Consider the following 5,320-nt stretch of genomic DNA (forward strand, 5'->3'; position numbering starts at 1 on the left):
CAACCCCACTCCTGGTACCAAAATCTGTATTATTCATTGTATTATTTAATGCAAGGTGTACAAGTATATGGAAATTTATAAGGTTGGGTTATACTGGCCACTTGCAGAGTTGAACGTGGAAGATAATATATAATATAATAATGCATTTATTATATATGTATTTACATTCCATATAATAAATCTATTCATTATGCAGCATAATGAACCTGTACTAATATATTTTTAAATAAAATGAAGTATATTTATATCTATATTTTAAAGTAAAAGGCCGATTATTTTAGTAGTGAATGCCACAGTGGTATATTCTCCTTTTTAAGAAAACTACTCCAATTTTTTATCATCAAAAAGCCAAATTTTGGAGTAAGAAGTAACATGACAGAGTCTTATATCAATTTAATGGACTTGTTAAAAGCTAATGATCAATATTATTATTAATGTGTAGATGACTCCATTTACACTGGTATCATCATCTAGAGATTTATTTATAAGGTATTTTAAGCAAAAATTTAAATTAGGGACTATAGTTCCACGTATAGATATTCAAAAACAGCCCAATTGAAAGAGAACAAATTTGGACAACTGATATCACCCAACTTCGAGACATACAGAGCTGCAGTAACTAAGAAAATGTGCTTCTAGTAAAAGGATAAATTCATAAGACAATGAAGCTGAACAGAGATCCCATTAATTTTCCACTAATTTTAACAAAACAACAAAGAAAATACAATGGAGAAACAAGTCTTTTTAACAAATGGTACTAAAAGTTCTGGACATTTATATCCAATAAAACAAATGGAGACACATTTTAGCCATCACAAAAATTAACTCAAAGTATATAAAATGCCTAAATTTAAAACATAATAGTATAAAATATCCAAATGATATCAGAGGAGAAAGTCTAGATGACTTTGGGTTTGTTAATGACTTTTGAGATACAACACCAAAAGTGCAATCCACAAAAGAAATATTTTAAAATGTGGACTTCATAAAGATTAAACATTTCTATTCCATAAAGGACACCACCAAAATCTTAAGAAGGCAAGCCACAGACTGGGAGAAAATATTTGCAAAAAATCTATCTGATGAAGGACAGTTTTCCAAAATATACATATACCACTAACAATTCAACAATGAGAAAATAAACAGCCACTTTAAAAGATGGGCCTTAAGTTATGGACATTAAGAAGGTTTACAATTGACAAATAAACAAATAAAAAAATGTTCCCCATGATGTGTCTATCAGGAGGGTGCAAATTAAAAATTAAAAACTTGAAGGCAAATTATCAAATTAAAAAGACCAGTCTGAAAAGTGTCATACCACAGGTGTCCAACTATAGAACATTCTACCAAAGGCAAAACTCCAGAGACAGTAGAAAGATCTATGGTCACTAAGGGTAAGAAGGGAAGGGTAAATGAGTAAGTGAAAATAGAGAATTTTTGGAGCAGTAAAACTGTTCTGATGGCACCATAGTGCTGAATAAAAGTTGTTAACTTTTTCAAGCCCTTACAATGTACCATACTAACACTGAACTCCAATATAAAGAGTAGTTTTGTGAAATTATGTCTCAATGTAGATGCATCAACTGTGACAAATGGGGCACTTTTGTGGGGGATGTCAATAATGGGGTCGCTCATTCAAGTTCCACACAATCTTCATCTGCCTGAGCTTCTGAGACTGGAAGAGATGAAGAAGTTTCCGAGAGGCTGTTCATGTGCAAGTGGGCAGTCTGAGCTTTCTTCTCAATTTGCTTTGAACATAAAACTGCTCTAAAAATTAAAATATATTAAATCCAATTCAGCAACAAAACCAGCCTACTCCCCTTAATCTTATGTTAATATCCCAAACCATGAGCTGTTTCTGTATGATGGTTAAATATGTAAATTTTATATTGAAATGTTAAAGTACCATCTATTTTATAGGAAATACACAAACATATGTATATATAGTTATAAAGACATTCAAAAATTTAAAAAATAGATTTATTCAACAACTTATTTCAAATACATTTGAAAGAACATTTTAAAAACCAATTTTGAATGCAATAAATATTTCAGTAACTATTGTAAAATAGTTCATGGATTTACAATGTATGTAATGGTCAGTAACTAAGTAGGGTAGATGAAATGCAAATAAATTAAAAGAAAAAGAAATAAGTTGGTTGAATTTTTTAAATTACATTTTTAAAAGAGCATAAATATCTAAAGCTTTTTATACAAACTTACAATAATGCAATCCTCCATAACTTTATTCCAAGTTTGTTGTCATTAAAATCTCCCCAAATACCTATTTAACTAATTTACTATTATTTTTCTTTTATCAATGCACTTATTTATTGGCTCATTTACTAAAGCATGTGTGTAATAAGTATCCTCAATAAAAGTAGTGATTTGCATCCTGAAGAGGTGTCATATGTAACTCAAAATATTAAAAAAATAAGTAAAATAATTTAGAATAGTATTTAAAACAGGAAAAATATTTGTACATTTCTTGTATGATAGAAACTATGAATTTGTATATGCAGTTCTGGAGGAAATTTTATGAGTGTTTTAATCTATTCTCATGTCTTTTTATTCTATTATTCAATGGAGTGAGAAGTGCATAAGAGGATGATATTAATTTTTTTTGTTGTTTGATGATATGAACATAACCATAGTTGAAAATTATAAGAAAAATAAAACAAAACAGAGGGGAAAAATCACACAGACTTGGTTCAATCAATATAAAGTTTAGCAACTTGAGAAAAGTTAAAGCAATTTTTTACAGATTAAGGAAGATTTTAAATAAAAAAGATGTAATCATACAATTATAATTATCAATCGATGTGATTTTTTAATATTCTTTAATACATGGTAGTCAAAATGATTTTAGATCACTTTTCAAAATATCCAGCTTCAATAAAAATCTCTTTATTTTCAAAGCCAGTGCATTGTTATTACTGCTAAATATTTGTTTTTTTCGAATTGGAAGCAGATGCTTTTTATTAACTGACCAAATCATAAAAACAACATGGTAGATACCTTAGTTCATCCTTCTAATAAGCCTGTTGATCTGGTCTTCCCTATTTCCAGCATCTCCACCTTCTACAAAATGGGTGGTGTTTTTCTTCATTCCACCTCGTGGAGAAGATAATTTAAAGGGCTACAGGAAATTATTTGCCTCTTTGAAGCGTTTTCCAACAGTATAGATCTCATGAATCAGATCTCCCATGCAAATGATGCCATATTTGCCAAGAGATGGAGCAATCAGTCCATTATCGGTCAAGGAAATTTGCTTCTTACTGATTTTGCCATAGATACGCTTGTATATTAGTGCATTTACTGACTTCAGGTTTGGATACCCCCATGCAATATGTGGTTCCACAATTCTCAGCATCTTAATTGAAGCCTTGTTAAGCTTAACAAAGTACCATTGAAGATTTGGCGAAGGCGAAGAAGCTACAACACCTTTTGGACCTTTGGGCTCACCCCATTGATCACCCTGATCCGGATGACAAACGCCAGTTTGGGTTCTGCAGGTACGTAAAAGTTGGCAGCTTTTCTTGCCATCCTTGCCATTCGAATCTCAGTTCTGTACATCTGTCTGTACTCTTTATGACAGTGCCTGGCTTTTTCATAGATGAGCTTCCTCCTCGCCTTTCGAAGCATTTTCTGGGTAAACTTCTTTCTCAGGTGCTTTACCTTCAGCTCTGAGAAATGTCTTCGCTTTTTCTTATGGATTTCTGGCACAGCAGGAACCTTCTTTTTCTTCTCCTCAACACCCTCCATGGTTCCAGCTGGAAAAGAGGAAGTTGACTGCTAAAGTTTTTGCTTTTGTTTTCTCTTCCTCTTCCTTTTAGTAGGAAGTTCTAAGTGGGAAAAGAAGCATCCCTTCCTTATAGATTTGTTAGAAACAAGTTTATTTCATGTCTGCCTTTCTGTTGAAAGTGGTAGATGGGGCATGAGGAGCAACCTTTTCTTTGTCAACATAATCACTGACTACTATTTAGAATTAGACAGACTTAGTGAGAATATAATGAATATACATTAAGTATATATTTGGTGAACATGAATAATTGCCTAAGTGCCATCAATCAAAGTAACACTGAGAAATATGATCAATAGAAGGGACAGCCACTCTTTTCAGAATGGTCATTAAAGCAGCTTGAAACAGCATGTAATAATGAACTCAAATTACTAAAATAATCAGAGAAATTGGTTAGTTTAGAAAAGTAATATTATTAAAAAAATATAACATATACAGTGTTCCTCTCTGTTTATGTCTAAAGTTCCAGTATGTATCTATCCAAGTTTGGAGCTTAGTGAGTCCATGTACAACGCATTATAAATGTTACAAAAATATATATTTGATTCTAAGATAAAAGTAGTTTCTTCCTTTTCTTTTTTTCTTTCTCAATATAAAATTAACTAGGTCAAGATTGACAAAGACTTGTTTTATAAATGGATAAAATATTTATGATTATACATTGGTATTGTACAATATGTACAATAACCACATGATTTATGAAATTACAAATTATGTTATTTGTTTTAATATATGAGGCTGACTGGTGGATGGAAATGGTCCTGAGAGGAAATAAAAACAGATAAAGAGATGAGATAAGTAGTGAAAATTAAATGTGCTCATTGTAAGTACAAAAGTATGGGAGACAGAATATCTTGCCAATTCAGAGCCAACCTTGTATTTAGGACTAAATAAGAAAAATAAGGAAATTGGGTGGTTGAGAAGCAACCTTACAAAAAAATATTTTCACCAAATGAATAATCATATCCCTTTCTTCATGAAGTTTAAACCCAAAGCAAGCTAAATACGTGTATTAATAGTTTAAACATGTTGAGGAAACATGTCATGTATCTTAGGTCAGATTTTCTAGAAGCTGAGCCTACAGCTGGGATTTGGGTTCTCTATTTATTTAGGTAGTGCTTTTAAAGAAAAATCCGTACAAAATGAAGAAAGATCAGGCTTGCTCCTGGGATTGCTCCAGAATATAAAATCTGTATCCTCTGAGGGATTCTGCCTTCAGCCAAAGGGAGTCACTTTAGGAATGTGGCCTCCCAGGCTTATCAGGAGGAGGTGGCCCTGTTAGTCCAGGAAGTTTTAGAAAAGGTTATGTATGACACTTTTCCTGACACCCAGCACGGGCTTAGAGCACCAACAGGTGAAAGGTCCTTGGGTGGGGCTCCTGCAAATTGGTTTTATTAAGTGAAGCAAAGGTACAAAATAACCTGGTGGAAGACTCTAATTTCAGTCTTGGGATTTGACAGTCTTTATAAGATATGGTATTGGTTCCCCTACATATCTAGAACATGAAATTAGGGTTCT

General features: G+C 32.3%; 1 pseudogene; it reads right to left on the reverse strand.

Annotated features, from left to right (window-relative positions):
* Nucleotides 1–2,961: 2,961 nt before the first annotated feature.
* LOC101696458 (large ribosomal subunit protein uL30 pseudogene) lies at nucleotides 2,962–3,774 on the reverse strand (annotated as a pseudogene).
* Nucleotides 3,775–5,320: the final 1,546 nt, after the last annotated feature.

The sequence above is a fragment of the Heterocephalus glaber genome, unplaced genomic scaffold (assembly GCF_053883595.1).
Source record: "Heterocephalus glaber isolate CG9 unplaced genomic scaffold, H.glaber_assembly_v1.0 deba00001442, whole genome shotgun sequence".
Lineage (NCBI taxonomy): Eukaryota > Metazoa > Chordata > Mammalia > Rodentia > Bathyergidae > Heterocephalus > Heterocephalus glaber.